The 17604-nt window shown below is 35.6% G+C and overlaps 1 protein-coding gene and 1 pseudogene across 1 annotated transcript in view; one reads left to right on the plus strand and one right to left on the minus strand.

The window, feature by feature from the left end:
- SEC61G (SEC61 translocon subunit gamma) overlaps positions 1–17604 on the minus strand; it is a 679333-nt gene that overhangs the window by 180056 nt on the left and 481673 nt on the right. The window lies entirely within an intron of this gene.
- LOC126950201 (rho GTPase-activating protein 5-like) lies at positions 5377–9896 on the plus strand (annotated as a pseudogene).

Consider the following 17604-nt stretch of genomic DNA (forward strand, 5'->3'; position numbering starts at 1 on the left):
GGACAGAAAATTTATTCAAGGGGATAATGATAGAGAACTTCCCAAACCTAGAGAAATATATCAATATTCAAGTATGAGAAGGTTGTAGAACACCAAGCAGATTTAATCCAAAAAAGACTACTTGAAAACATTTAATAAAGTCTGCAAAGATCAAGGATAAAGAATGGATCTTAAAAGTAGCAAGAGAAAAGAAGCAAATAATGTACAACTGAGCTTCAACACTTCTGGCAGCAGACTTTTCAGTCGAAATTTTACAGGCCAGGAGAGAATGGCATGATATATTTAAAGTGCTGAAGGAGAAACACTTTTTACCCTAGAATAGTATCTGGCAAAAAAAAAAAAAAAAAAAAAAAAAAAAATCCTTCAAACCTGAAGGAGAAATAAAGATCTTTCCAGACCAAAAAAACGCTGAGGGATTTTATTAACACTAGACCTGTCCTACAAGAAATGCTAAAGGGATTTCTTCAATCAGAAAATGACCTTAACGAGCAATAAGAAATTATCTGGAGGTACAAAACTCACTGGTAATAGCACACAAAAACACAGAATATAATAATACTCTAACTGTGGTGTGTAAAATACTCTTATCTTAAAGACTAAATGATGAATAGATCAAAAATAGTAATTACAACAACTTTTCAAGATGTAGACAGTACAATAAGACACAAAGAGAAACCATAAAATGTTAAAAAGTGGGTGGATGAAGTTGAAGTGTAGAATTTTTATTCGTTTTATTTTTGCTTGTTTGCTTGTTTATGCAATTAGTGTTGTCATCAGTTTCAAATAATCGGTTATAAGATAGTTTTTCAAGCTTCATGGTAGCCTCAAATTGAAAAACACACAATGGGCACACAAAATATAAAAAGCAAAAAATTAAATCATACCACCAACAAAAATCAACTCCACTAAAAGGAAGACGGGAAGGAACAAAAAACAAGACCAGAAAACAAATAACAAAATGGCAAAAGCAAGTCCTTACTTATTAATAATAATATTGAATGCAAACAGACTAAAATTTCCAATCAAAAGACATACAGTGGTTGAATAAACACAATAGCAAGACCCATGACTGTTGCCTATAAGAAACACACCTCATCTATAAAGATATACATAGAGTGAAAATAAAAGGATGAAAAAAGATATTATGTGACAATGGAAGCAAAAAAAGGAAAGGAGTAGCTATACTTATGTCAGACAAAATAGATTTCAAGACAAAAACTATAATAAGAGACACAGAAGGTTATTGTATAATAATAAATCAGTCAATTCAGAAACAGAATGTAACAGTTGTAAACATATATGCACCCAACACTGGAGCACCCAGGCATATAAAGCAAATAATATTAGAGCTAAAGAGACAGATAGACTTCAATACAATAAAAGCTGCAGACTTCAACACTGCACTTTCAGCATTGGACAGATATTCCAGACACAAAATCAACAAAGAAACATCAGACTTAATCTGTACTATAGAACAAATGAACTTAATATATATTTACAGAAGATTTCATCCAGTGGCCACAGAATACACATTCTTCTCCTCAACACATAGCTCATTCTCAAGAATAGACCATATGTTAGGTTACAAAACAAGTCTTAAAACATTCAAAAAAATTGAAACACTATCACGCATATTCTCTGACCACAGTTGAATAAAACTAGAAATCAATAACAACAGGAATTCTGGAAACTATATAAACACATGGAAATTAAACAGTATGGCCCAGAATGATCAATGAGTCAATGAAGAAATCAGAAGGAAAATGAAAATTTTATTGAAACAAATGATAAGGAAACACAGCATGCCAAAACCTATGGAATGCAGCAAAAACAGGGAAATTTATAGCTGTAAAAGCCTTCATCAAGAAAGAAAGAAAACTTCAAATAAATAACCTAAGAATGTATCTTAAACAATTAGAAAGACAAGAGCAAACCGAACCCAAAATTAGAAGTAGAAAAAAATAATAAAGATCAGCACAGAAATAAATAAATTTGAAATTAAGAAAACAATACAAGAGATCAATGAAATGAAAATTTAGTTTTTTGAAACAATAAATAAAATTGACAAATCTTTAGCCAGACTAAGAAAAAAAGAGATCAGGGCCAAATACATAAAATAAGAGTTGAAAAAAATAGAGACATTAGAACTGATACCACAGAAATTCAAAGGATCATTAGTAGCTATTATGAGCAACTGTATGCCAACAAATTGGAAAATCTAGAGGAAATGGGTATATTCCTAGACATATACAATCTACCAAGGTTAAACCATAAAGAAATCCAAAACCCAAACAGACCATTAACAAGCAATGAGATCAAAGCTGTAATAAAAAGTCTCTCAGTAAAGAAAAGTCTGGGAACCTGATGGCTTCACAGCAGAATTCTACCAAACATTTGAAGAACCAATACCAATCCTACTCAAACTATTCTAAAAAGTAGAGGAGGAGGAAATACTTCCAAACTCCTTCTATGAGGCCAAAACCAAACAAAGACATCAAAAAAAGAAAACTACAGGACACTATCTCTGTTGAATATTGATGCAAAAAGTCTTAGCAAAATACTAGCTAACTGAATTAAACAATACATTAGAAAGAATATTCATTATGACTACATGGGATTTATCCCAGGGATATAAGAACACTTTAACATATGCAAATAAATCAATGTCGTACATCATATCAATAGAATGGAGGACAAAAACCATGTGATCATTTTAATTGGTGTTGTAATTGACAAAATTCAACACTCCTTCATGATAAAAATCCTCAAAAAACAGGCATAGAAAGAACATACCTTAACATAATAAAAGACTTATATGACAGACCCACAGCTAGTATCACACTGAATGAGGAAAAACTGAAAGCCTTTCCTCCAAGATCTGGAACACAACAGTGATGCCCACTTTCACCACTGTTATCCAACATAGTACTGGAAGTCCTAGCTAGAGCAATCAGACAAGAGAAGGACATAAAGGGCATCTAAATTGGAAAGGAAGAAGTCAAATTATCCTAGTTTGCAGATGATATGACCTGAAATTTGGAAAAACCTATAGACTCCAAAAAAAGTATATAACTGATAAACAAATTCAGAAAAGTTGCAGAGTTGGAAAAATAAAAGACATTAGAACTGATACCACAGAAACGAACATGCAAAAATCAGTAGCATTTCTATATTCCAACAGTGAACAGTCTAGAAAAGAAATCAAAAAAGTAATTCCATTTACAAATAACAGCAAATAAAATTAAATACCTAGGAATCAAAAAGAAGTGAAAGATCTCTGCAATGAAACTATAAAGCACTGATGAAAGAAACTGAAGAGGATACAAAAAAATGTAAAGGTATTTCACGTTCATGGATTGGAAGAATCAATATTGTTAAAACGTCTATACTACTCAAAGTAATCTACAAATTCAATGCCATCCCTATAAAAATACCAATGACATTCTTCACAGAAATAGAGCAATCTTAAAATTTATGTAGAACCACAAAACATCCAGAATAGCCAAAGCAAAAAGAACAAAACAGGAGGAATCACATCACCTGACTTCAAGTTATACTACAGAGCTACAGTAACCAAAACAGCATGGTACTGGAATAAAAACAGAAGCATAAATCAATGGAACAGAACAGATAACCCAGAAACAAATCCACACATCTCAAGTGAACTGTTTTTGACAAAGGTGCCAAGAACATACATTGGGGAAAGGACAGTCTCTTCAATACATGGTGCTGGGAAAACTGGATATCCAAATGCAGAAGAATGAAACTTGACTCATATTTCTAACCATATTCAAAAAAATCAAATCAAAATGGATGAAAGAGTTAAATCTAAGACCTCAAACTATGAAATTACTTCAAGAAAACACTGAAGAAATTCTCCAGGATATTGGCCTGGGCAAAAATTTCTTGAGTAATATCCTACAAGCACAGACAACTAAAGCAAAAATGAATAGATGGGATCACATCAAGTTTAAAAGCTTCTGCACAGCAAAGGAAATGTCAACAAAGTGAAGAGCCAACCCACAGAAGGGGAGGAAATACTTGCAAACTACCCATCTGACAAAAAATTTATAACCAGAATATATAAGGAGCTCAAACAACCCTACAGGAAAAAAAAAAAAAAATCGGATTTAAAAATAGGCAAAAGATCTGAACAGACATTCCTTAAAAGAAGACATATAAATGGAAGCAGGCATATGAAAAGGAGATGAACATCAGTAATCATCAGAAAAATGCAAATCAAAACTACAATGAGATATCATCTCACCGCAGTTAAAATGGCTTTTATCCAAAAGATGGTCAATAACGAATGCTGATGAGGGTGTGGAAAAAAGGGAAACCTCAGACACTGTTGATGAGAATGTAAATTATTACAGTCACTACGGAGAACAGTTTGGAGGTTCCTCAAAATACTCAAAATAGAGCTGCCATACGACCCAGCAATCTCACTGCTTGGTGTACACCCAAAAGGAAGGAAAACAGTGTATGGAAGAGATTATCTGCACTTCCGTGATTGTTCATTGCAGCACTGTTCACAGTGGTTGAGATTTGAAAGCAACCTAAGTGTCCATCAACAGACAAATGGATAAAGAAAATGTGGTACATGTACACAACAGGGTACTGTGCCGACATAAAAAGAATGAAATTTTGTCATTTACAACAGCATAGGTGGAACTGGAGGTCATTATGTTAAGTGAAAAAAGGCAGACTTGGAAAGACAGATTTCGCAAGTTCTCACTTATTTGTGGGTGCTAAATATCAAAGCGATTGAACTCATGCAGATAGAGAGTAGAAGGATGATTACCAGAGGCTGGGAAGAGTAGTGGGGGATGAAGGAGGGAAGTAAGGATGGTTAATGGATACAAAACATATACGTATAATTAGAATGAATAAGACAGTATTTGATAGCTCAACAGAGTGACTATAGTCAACAATACTTTAATTGTACATTAAAAAATAACTTGGGTCGGCCCGAGGGAGCCCGAGTGGCCTGCATTACTGAGCTCGGCACCACGGCGAGAGCTGGGAGAGTGGGGAGGGACGGGGCCGCAGCTGGTGGCGGGGAGGGGGGCGTGGTGAGCAGGTCGCGGGCTCAGGGTTTCGGGGAGTGTGTGTCGGCGAGGGCGGGGGGAGGTGGCTGAAGGGACGCGCCGCTCGGTGAGCGCGCCGGGGAAGAGAGGCAAGCAGAGAGTGGAGGAGGAGGAGGCGGCGGCGGCTGCGGCGGCGGCGGCGGCGGCGGCGGGAGCGCTCCCCGGGAATGTCTCTCCTGCAGCCACCGCCAGGGCCGCTGCCATTGAGGTGGAGGAGGAGACTGAGGAGACCAACCTTGTTAGGAAGATGATCCCTATGATCTTGAAGATGTTTCTGCACAGAAATGAGGGAAACACAAAGAACCAAATACAGTTCTGAAACTTGGGATCTGTATTTTGAGATGATTTTATTTTCAGAATGAGAAGCATATCTGGTTACCTTTATGAATGTAGAAACATGAGAGGAGAGTTATGATGGCAAAAAACAAAGAGCCTCGTCCCCCATCCTATACTATCAGTGTAGTTGGACTCTCTGGGACTGAAAAAGACAAAGGTAACTGTGGAGTTGGAAAGTCTTATTTGTCCAATAGATTTGTACGCGCAAAAGCAGATGAATATTATCCAGAGCATACTTCTGTGCTTAGCCCCGTTGACTTCGGAGGAGAGTAGTAAACAACGATCACTTTTTGTACTACTGGGGTGACATAACATAAAATGGTGAAGACGGAGTAGAATGCAAAATTCATGTCATTTAACAGAGTTCATTGATGACCAGGCTTTCTTGTCTCATCGGAGTACGAATTTGCAACCATATATAAAACGTGCAGCTGCATCTGAATTGTAGTCAGCAGGAAAACTAATGTACATTTGCACTGATCAGCTAGGCTTAGAACAAGACTTTGAACAGAAGCAAATGCCGGAAGCGAAGCTCAATGTAGATGGATTTTTATTACGCATTGATGTAAGTCAGGGATGCAATAGGAAGTTTGATGATCAACTTAAATTTGCGAATAACCTTTTTGTCCAGTTATCAAAATCAAAAATACCTGTAATAATAGCAGCAACTAAATGTCATGAATGCATGGATCATTATCTTAGAGAAGTTCAGGCATTTGCTTCAAACAAAAAGAACCTTCTTTTAGTGGAAATATCAACAGGATTTAATGTCAACATTGAAACACGTTTCACGGCACTGGTACAAATGTTGGATAAAACTCATAGCAAGCCTAAAATTATTCCCTATTTGGATGCTTATAAAACACAGAGACAACTTGCTGTCAGAGCAACAGGTAAGTCTGAAAAACTTGTGCAGACTGTGAGAGATTATCATGCAACTTGGAAAACTATTAGTAATAAATTAAAAAATCATCCTGATTATGAAGAATACATCAACTTAGAGGGAACAAGAAAAGCCAGAAATACATTCTCAAAACATATAAAACAACTTAAACGGAACATATAAGAAAAAGGAGAGAAGAGTATATAAATACTTTACCAAGAGCTTTTAACACTCTTTTGCCAAATCTAGAAGAGATTGAACATTTGAATTGGTCAGAAGCTCTGAAGTTAATGGAAAAGAGAGCAGATTTCCAGTTATGTTGTGTGGTGCTAGAATAAACACCTTTGGATGAAACTGACCATAGAAACAAAATTAATGATAGGTAGATTCCATTTGACCTCGTGAGCACTTTAGAAGCTGAAAAACTCTCAGAACCATGTACAACATCTAATATCCGAGAAGAGGAAGGTAGAAATGAAGGAAAAATTCAAAAAGACTTTGGAAAAAATTCAATTTATTTCACCTGGACAGCCGTGGGAGGAAGTTATGTGCTTTGTTATGGAGGATGAAGCCTTCAAATATATCACTGAGGCTGATAGCAATATGGTAGGCATCAGTGAGAAATGGTTGAAAAAGCCAAAGAAGAGTTTCAATAATTGCTTTTTGAGCATTCTGAACTTTTTTATGATTTAGATCTTAATGCAACACCTAGTTCAGATAAAAAGCGTGAAATTCATACTGTTCTGAGTGAAGAACCTGGATATAAAGCTTTACAGAAACTTGCACCTGATAGGGACTCTCTTCTGCCTAAGCATATAGGATTTGTTTATCATTCCACTAAAGAAACATGTCTTAGTGGTCAAAATTGTACAGACATTAAAGTGGAGCAGTTACTTGCTCGTAGTCTTTTACAGTTGGATCATGGCCGCTTAAGATTATATCACGATAGTACCAATATAGATAAAGTTAACCTTTTTATTTTAGGGAAGGTCGACCTTGCCCAAGAGCTAGCAAATGAGATAAAGCACAGTCCTCTGAAGATGAGTATGCCTTAGATGGAAAATTTATGAACTTGATCTTCAGCCAGTTCGCCTTACTTTTTGAGTCAGTTATGGACTGCCACCTTTAAACCACATGGGTGCTTCTGTGTATTTAATTCCATTGAGTCATTGAGTTTTATTGGGTAATTTATTGGGAAAATAAGAACTGAAGCTTATCAGATCAGAAAAGATAAATAAATGGCTAATCTTCCATTTACATTAATTCTGGCTAATCAGAGACATTCCATTAGTAAGAATCTACCAATTCTCAGGCACCAAGGGCAGCAGTTGGCAAACAAGTTACAATGTCCTTTTGTAGATGTACCTGCTGGTACATATGCTTGTAAATTTGATGAAACCCAAATAAAGCAAGCTCTAAGAGTACTGGAGTCAGGTAAACACAATTTGGATGTGGTGAGCCCAGTTCCTGCCAATAAGGACATATCAGAAGTTGACTTGAGAATTGTCATGTGTGCCATGTGTGGAGATCCATTTAGTGTGGATCTTATTCTTTCACCCTTCTTTGATTCTCATTCTTGCAGTGCTGCTCAAGCTGGACAGAATAATTCCCTAATGCTTGATAAAATCATTGATTAAAAAAGGAGGCTAATACAGATCACAATATTATCATACCACTCTTCAATTGGAGTAAGAAAAGATGAACTAGTTCAAGGATATATATTAGTTTACTCTGCAAAACGGAAAACCGCGATGGGAATGTTTTGAGCATTTCTATCAGAAGTTCAAGACACCATTCCTATACAGCTGGTAGCAGTTACTGACAGCCAAGCAGATTTTTTTTTTTTTGAAAATGAGGCTATCAAAGAGTTAACAACTGAAGGAGAACACATTGCAACTGAGATCACTGCTAAATTTACAGCATTGTATTCTTTATCTCAGTATCATCGGCAAACTGAGATCTTTATTCTGTTTTTTAGTGATGTTCTAGAGAAAAAACATATGATAGAAAATTCTTATTTGTCTGATAATGCAAGGGAATCAACCCACCAAAGTGAAGATGTTTTTCTACCATCTCCCAGAGACTGTTTTCCCTATAACAACTACCCTGATTCAGATGATGACACAGAAGCACCACCTCCTTATAGTCCAACTGGGGATGATGTACAGTTGCTTCCAACACCTAGTGACTGTTCCAGATAAAGATTAGATTTGGAAGGAAATGAATCTCCTATTCATAGTACCCCAAACTGTCATGACCATGAACGCAACCACAAAGTGCCTCCACCTATTAAATCTACTTCAGTTGTACCTAAGACAAATGTGAAAAAAAATGGATCCAAACCTTTTAAAAACAAGCGAAGCTGGTATTGGTACAAATCCAAGAAAGCAGACTTCCCCGGTGCCTTTGGCACATCCTGAAGATATGGATCCTTCAGATAACTATGCGGAACCCATTGATAAAATTTTCAAACAGAAGGGCTATTCTGATGAGATTTATGTTGTCCCAGATGATAGTCAAAATTGCATTAAAATTCAAAACTCATGTGTAAATAACACCCAAGGACATGAAGAAAATGGATTTTCTGATAGAACCTCAAAAAATCATGGGGAACGGAGGCCTTCAAAATACAAATATAAATCTAAAACTTTGTTTAGTAAAGCCAAGTCATGTTATAGAAGAACACATTCAGATGCAAGTGATGATGAGGTTTCCACCACTTCTAAAACAAAAAGAAAAGGAAGACATCATGGAAGTGAAGAAGATCCACTTCTTTCTCCTGTTGAAACAAGGTGATATTGATAATCCTGAAATCACTTCTGACCAGGAGTTAGATGATAAGAAGATGAAGAAGAAAATATGCAAAGTGAAAGAAGATAAAAAGCAGAAAAAGAAAACTAAGAACTTCAATCCACCAACACGTAGAAATCGGGCAAGTGATTACTTTGGGATGCCCTTCCAGGATCTGGTTACAGCTGAGAAACCCATACCAGTATTTGTTGAGAAACATGTGGAATTTATTGAAGATACAGGGTTATGTACCGAAGGACTCTACCGTGTTAGCGGGAACAAAACTGACCAAAACAATATTCAAAAGCAGTTTGATCAAGATCATAATATCAATCTAGTGTCAATGGAAATAAAAGTAAATGCTAAAGCTGGAGCCCTTACAGCTTTCTTTGCAGATCTGCCAGATCCTTTAATACCATATTCTCTTCATCCAGAGCTATTGGAAGCAGCAAAAATCCTGGATAAAACAGAACGTCCTCACGCCTTAAAGAAATTGTTAAGAAATTTCATTCTGTAAACTATGATGAATTCAGATACATGATAACACATCTAAACAGGGTCAGTCAGCAAAATAAAATCAACCTAATGACAGCAGACAACTTATCCATATGTTTTTGGTCAACCTTGATGAGACCTGATGTTGAAAATTGAGAGTTTCTGTCTACTACTAAGATTCATCAACCTGTTGTTGAAACATTCATTCAATAGTGTCAATTTTTCTTTTACAATGGAGAAATTGTAGAAACAACAAACACTGTGGCTCCTCCACCACCTTCAAACCCAGGACAGTTGGTGGAACCAACGGTACCACTTCAGTTGCTGCCACCATTGCAACCTCAGCTGATACAACCATAATTACAAATGGAACCTCTTGGTATTACATGAGTAGGAAGTGATCGCAAACAGGCTGGATTTGCACAAAAAGCAAATCTAGACGTGCATGTTTCAGGGTTCAGTAGTATACTTCATGTTTCATACAGATAATTCACATTCAAAATGACATTTTCTCTTTGAACTAGATGGTATTCCTTATTCACTTACATTACAAATCTAAGACCATGTGATAAGCATAACTGGAGAGGTTTATTTTGTTTTTATAAACAAAAATAGCTATAAAATACAAAGCTGCTGCTGCATGCAACCTTACTGCAATCAGTATATCATTCCTGTGGCAATTTCTGTCACATTATATTGTGAATAAAATTTTTCTATAGAAATTTAATGATTTAAAAACTCACCTATATGAAACATTTAATGCTTTTCAGTCTGCTTTTTGACTGATTTTGTTATTTGATGTGCTAATTTGGGCAACTTAATTTACATTCTGGCAGTCAGTGAAGATAACTAAAAGCCTAGTTAAGTATTTTATAATTTCAGGCTACTGAGGCCATGTATGGGATGTTGTTTGAAAGAAAGAAAAAATACACTGACATATTTCACATGTCTGTACCTTCATTTTTACTTCCAAGTAAACCTGTGGATGATTCGATGAGGGATAAATGAACCTGTTTCTTTTACACACATACCAAGGACATGCTTGTGACTAAGGTGAGTTGATAATATTGTGCAAAGGATAGTTGTCACCAACTCATTTCTTTATGGTCCATAATGAAATAAACATTTTGTATACTGTTAATTCTGTAAACAGATGCATGTTCAAAAGATCTATGATGGTCTTGTAATCTTAATATATTTTAGATATTTTAATTTTTTCCCTCTTGGGGAATACATTTAGTACAGTGTAGAAAATACTTCATAACATTTGCATTAGTATTATATAACTTTTCATACATAAACATGAAATTTGTTGCAGAAAATTCTTTAAACCAAACATTTAAATCTAGGACTTCAATTTAATTTCTTCCTTGTATCTATTTTTATGTGGCCCTTAAAAACATATCCAAAAAACCAATAAAAATACTTTGGCTACTGACAAACTCTTTGGAGTGTTTATATTACAAATTTGTATTCATGTTCTTTTCTGTGATGTGTTGTCCTAAAATCCAAGATGGCTTTTGCACCATTTTTAAGCCATTTTTTTTCCTTTGATGTTGGTACCAGAATTACTATAAATGACTGCTGCTTTTGGGGGTAAACATTTTGTTAGTGAAAATAAAACCAGAACACTAAATTATGCATAAAATTTTCAGAATAGGTGGCACAGATAAATTTCACTAGGTTATATTTTGTGTAGTAAAGAATAAAATTCTTTGGTCAATGTTATCTTAATTCAGACTACAATTTTAAGATTATCTTGTATGTATTACAGTAAATAGATGATTTTCAGAAAAAAAATAACTCAAAGAGTATAATTGGATTGTTTGCAATTCCAAGGATAAATGCTTGAGGGGATGGATACCCCACTTTCCAAGTTGTAATTACTGCTTACTACATGCCTGTCAAAGTATCTCAAGTACCCCATAAATATATACAACTACTATATACCTACAAAACAATTTTTTTAAAATTTTTAAAATCTTAAAAAATAAAGCAGACTGGTGAATCTAAACAAGTATTAGTATTATGAAACCTTAGTAATAATTGTTTTCAAGGAAGGTAGAAGTAGGTATAAAGTAACTTTAGACTGTACGCCAAGTATGTGTGGTATGTTTAAGAGTAGCTTAACATAACATGTAAGAGTAGCTCCTAGCAATAGGGGTAGAATATATAAGCTCCCAACTAGTACGATGAAATGATGAGTTTAAATCCATTAAGTCAAAGTAAGAAACAAGAAAAGAAAGAAGAAGCAGGGCAATTAGAAACTGTAAAATAAAATGACAGAAGAAATGCAAATATAACATTAATCACAATATATGTAAATGAGATAAACACATTAAAACAGAGTTTGTAGGATTAGATTTTGATAAAGCCTAACTAAATGATACTTGAAAGAAACACTTGAAATTACTACACAGAAAGGTTGAAAGTAAAAGAATGGAGAAAAAATAAACTCGTTAAATACTAATGAAAAGAAATCTGGTTCAAAGGTAAGAATGTCAGACAGATTAAATTTTAGGCAAAAGGATTATAAGAATATATCATAAAACATTAAATATAAAGAAAAAATGTACAGAATCAAAAAGGTAGACTGAGAAATATAACAGCACATGAGAGATTAAAGAGAAAAAACTTTTGAACAAATAGTTACAGGTTGCTTCTTATGGGCCAAACACTCTTTGAGTTTCAGGGGATGCTACAAAGAGAAAAATGAATTCTCATAAAAATGCTTGCCCTCATGGAGCTTATACTCTGGTAACATGTATATAGTATTCCATGGGGGTGAGTACTATGGAAAAATAGAAGACAAAGGAGGAACATAGGGAGAGGATTGGCCTTGCTGAAGAGTGTTTAGGAAAAGCCTCTCTGGAAATGGAGTTTTTGAGCAACATTTAAGGGAGGTGAAGAAGCAAGGACAGACATCTGGATTTCTAAGGGAAGAGTATTTCAGCAGAAATAACAACTTCTAAGACCTCAAAGGCGGCATGTCCAAGAAGCAGTAAATGGGCCAGTAGTTTTAGAATGTGTTGATCTAGAGGATGACCTAGTGGCAGGAGAGTAAGACCAAAAGGTAAAGACTGGAGAGAGAGAAAGTCACACAGTGCCTGCAGGTTATTGTGTGAACCTGTGAGGAGGACAGGCTGTGGAATGGGAAAGGAAGGGAAGAGTCAAATCTCAACAAGCGTCACACTGACGTATTTCATGAAGAGTGGAATTAAGTTAGATATCAGTGAAGAATAGCTTAAAATTTACACAGCTGGACATTTACAAATGCATTTCTCAACAACTTGTGGGTCAAATATTACACATAATAAATATTTTAAGATACCTAGATGTGAACAAAACATAAATACAGCATATCAAAATGCATGGGCTATAGTCAAAGTATTATGAGGACAATTTATATTTATAAATGCTTATTTATAAAAGCCCAAAAACAGGCTTAACAAGTTAGAAAATGAGGCCAGGTGCGGTGGCTCATGCCTGTAATCCCAGCACTTTGGGAGGCGGAGGTGGGCAGATCACGAGATCAGGAGTTTGAGACCAGCCTGACCAACACAGAGAAGCCCCATTTCTATTAAAAATACAAAATTAGCCGGGCGTGGTGGCACATGCCTGTAATCCCAGCTACTTGGGAGGCTGAGGCAGGAGAATCGCTTGAACCCGGGAGGTGGAGGTTGCAGTGAGCCGAGATTGCGCCACTGCACTCCCTGGGCAAAAGAGCAAAACTCCGTCTCAAAAAAAAAAAAAAAAAAAGAAAAAGAAAAAGAAAGAAAGAAAAGAAAATGAGCAGCAGAGTGTTCTTTACGGAGTCTTGCTCTGTCACCCAGCCTGGAGTGCAGTGGCCGGAACTCAGCTCACTGCAAGCTCCGCCTCCCAGGTTTACGCCATTCTCCTGCCTCAGCCTGCCGACTACCTGGGACTATAGGCTCCCGCCACCTTGCCCAGCTAGTTTTTTTGTATTTTTTAGTAGAGATGGGGTTTCACCGTGTTAGCCAGGATGGTCTGGATCTCCTGACCTCGTGATCCACCCGTCTCGGCCTCCCAAAGTGCTGGGATTACAGGCTTGAGCCACCGCGCCGGCCAGAGTGTTCTTAAAGAAAACTGAGGGAAGACAATATGTGGAATCTGAATCTAAAAAGATCAAATACGTAGAAGCAGAGAGCAGAACGGTTGTTATGAGGGGCTGAAGGGTTGGGAGAAATGAGGATAAGAAGGTTAAAGGGTACACACTTGCAGAATAAGATATGAAAACCTAATGTACAGCATGGTAACTACACTTCATAGTAACATATTATGCACTTGAAATTTGCTAAGAGAGTAGATCTTAACTATTCTCGCCAGGTAACAACAACATAACAAGTGGCTAGGTGAGGTGATATGCTAATTACCTTAATTGTGGTTGCCATTTCACAATATATAGGTCTATGAAAACACCACATTGCATACCTTGAATATATGTAATTTTTATTTGTCAATTAGGCCACAACATAGTTAAAAAAAAAAAAAAAAAAAGACAGAGAGCATATGGAAAAGTAGGGAGGGAAATGAATACAGTAGAAAAATTGATTAACCTAAAACTGAGTTCTTGAAAAAGACTAATAAAATTCTTAAACCTATTGCATGATTGACCAAGAACAAAAAGATAAAAAACAAAGAAATATTGATAGCAATAAAAATGGGTACATAACTAGGTATCTATACAGAATTACAATGGAAGGAAATACTATAGTCACATTTTACAAAAATGAAAATTTAGGTAAAATTCAGTTTTTCAGAAAAAATATATTTCACAATATAAACTCAAAAAGTTAAATAGATTTCTAGAAATATAAAGTAAAATGCAAGAAGAATAAGGAAAGAAGGAAGGAAGAGAGGAAGGAAGGAAGGAGGGAAGGGAGGGAGGAAGGAAGGAAGAAAGGAGTCAAAAACTGGAAGAGAACAAGGATACTGATTCTTAGTATTACTACTGTGTGTTCAGTGCAGTAAGATGGCAAAAAAATACAAGATACAAATACAGAATAGAAAGACTTAAAGGAAGAAATGGTTTAATTTGTTAATTGTTAGATTAATAATATATAAATAATTACAAAAAATGGTAAGTAAGCAATTCCCATAGAATTGTTTATTGTTCATGATTTTGAACTGGATTCTATACCGGAAAAACCATTGCTGTAAAGGAAAAATTATTGATGTAAGAGACAAAACTAGAATATAGACTATAGTTTAAATAAAAGTGTATTATAAATATTCAGTTTCCTGCATTTTATAACTTAACTGTAAATTTTTAAAAGTATATATATATCATTTTTCTTAAGAAATACACATTGAGGCGGGGTGTGGTGACTCATGCCTGTAATCCCAGTGCTTTGGGAGGCTGAGACAGAGGGAACGCTTGAGCTCTGGAGTTTGAGATTAGCCTGGCCAATATGGCAAAGCCTTGTCTCTACAGAAAATACAAAAATTAGCTGGGCATGATGGTGCGTGCCTGCAGTCTCAGCTCCCAGCTACTTGGGAGGCTGAGGTGGGAGGATCACTTGAGTCCAGGAGCGGGAGATTGCAGTGAGCCAAGATTGCACCACTGCACTCCAGCCTGGGCAACAGAGAGAATGAGATTCTGTCTCAAAAAATAAAAAATACATATTGAATTTTTATGGCATGAAGGTACATCATGTATACAATTCACTGTCAAATGGTTTCATGAAATTTTGCCATTGTGTCTATGTATCTAGATATGGATAAAGATGATAAAATAAACATGACCACGTTTAAAATTGTCAATTCCAGATTGTATGGGAGTTCTTTTTAATATTCTTGCAACTTTTATGTAATTTTGAAGTTTTCTATAAGTTTGAATTTTTAAAAAACTAAAAAAGATATAATAACTACATAAGGACCAAGGAATAAGTCTAACGAAGGAGATACACAAACTCTTGGGAGGTAAATTAATAAACTTTCATTAAAGACATGAAATAGAACTTAGAAAATGGAGGAATACACCTTGTTTGTGGAGAAAAAGTTATCCACAAACTTTACAAAAGTTAAATATACACAGTACAAAGAGAGAATCCAAACAAAGCATGATAGCTTCATTGAGTTGAAGAAACAGTGATTGGAGTTCAGTGAGTCTAAAGTCACTGGAATTGCAAAAAGTATTGGAAAAGAGTGAACAAGGCAGAGAAAGAGCACCACAGCATTCACTGGAGTCTTGGGCTGAATACCAAGCTATGGTATGGTTGGAGTATGGATCCATGAGACTAGGCACAAAACTATAGGGGAAAGAACAGCTACTAGGAAACTAAAACTGAACACTTACTAGAGCTTGCACAGGGCGGAGGAATAACTGGCATCTGACCAGGCAGAGTGTAAGAAAACACCAAAGGCATTCAAACACCAAAGGCATTCAAAAGAGCACTCAGAAAGGTCAAGAATTAACAGTAGGGCTAAACTGTCTAGCATAGGGAACTCTAAACCTGCCCTGACAGAATGCTTTTTTTTTTTTCAAAAGCATTTAAAAATGCTTTTTTAAAATGATTTACAGAAATGCTTTTTTAAAAAAAGCATTTAAACAATCCAGCTGATCCAAAAGAAACTTAACTGCCTGTTAAAACAAAACTCAATGCTCTTAAAAGAAAAACATCCCGACCTCAGTAATGTGATATTCACATTGTACAGTGTAAAAAAAAAAAAAAAAAAAAAAAAAAAAAAAAAACCCAAATGTGAAGAAACAGGAAACTAGGACTCATAACCAGAAGAAAATCAATGAATAAAAATAGACCCAGAAATGACAGAGATAATGCAACTGACAGACAAGGACTTGAAAACAACTATTATATAAAGGTTGTTAAAGGAAAGCATCAAAATAATAAAAGCAAAGTAGAATAAAAATTACTATCATGGAATTCAAGGAAGTTGATGCATACAAGAATGAAGAGATGGATAAAGATCCTACAGGAAATGTGAACACATTGAATCAAGGTGGATGGCAACACTGAAAATGAGAAGCATTTTTCTAAACTGGAAAAAAATGAGATAGAATAGATGATAATGCCATCTCACGCCAGTTAGAATGGCAATCATTAAAAAGTCAGGAAACAACAGATGCTGGAGAGGATGTGGAGAAATAGGAATGCTTTTACACTGTTGGTGAAAGTGTAAATTACTTCAACCATTGTGGAAGACAGTGTACCTATTCCTCAAGGATCTAGAACCAGAATTATCACTGGACCCAGCAATCCCATCACTGGGTATATACCCAAAGGATTATAAATCATTCTACTATAAAGACACAGGAACACATATGTTTATTGCAGCAGTATTCACAATAGCAAAGACTTGGAACCAACCCAAATGCCTATCAGTGATTGACTAGATAAAGAAAATGTGGCATATATACACCATGGAACACTATGCAGCCATAAAAAAGGATGAGTTCATGTTCTTCGCAATGACATGGATGAAATTAGAGATCATCATTCTCAGCAAACTATCACAAGGACAGAAAACCAAACACCACATGTTCTCATTCATAAACGGGAGTTGAACAATGAGAACACATGGACACAGAGAGGGGAACATCACACATGGGGGCCTGTTGGGGGGTGGGGGGCTAGGGGAGGCATAGCGTTAGGAGAAATACCTAATGTAGATGATGAGTTGGTGGGTGCAGCAGCAAACCACCATAGCACATGTATACCTATGTAACAAACCTGCACATTCTTTATATGTACCCAAGAACTTAAAGTATGTATACAAATATATATATATATGTGTGTATATATATATGAATGGATGGTAATGCCAAAAAATAATTGTATCTAAGAAATAATAAAAGCTTTCATGTCACATGGCCTTGTTGAGAATGAGAAGTTTCATGGGAAAATCAGAAAAGGTACGAATTAAGAGAAATAAAATGATGCAAGAACGTGGAAGCAAATTATAGGACAAAACTAATATATATATATATATGTATAAGATGGTTTTGAAGATCAAAGCTATGTTAAATGT

Source organism: Macaca thibetana, chromosome 3, assembly GCF_024542745.1.
Source record: "Macaca thibetana thibetana isolate TM-01 chromosome 3, ASM2454274v1, whole genome shotgun sequence".
Lineage (NCBI taxonomy): Eukaryota > Metazoa > Chordata > Mammalia > Primates > Cercopithecidae > Macaca > Macaca thibetana.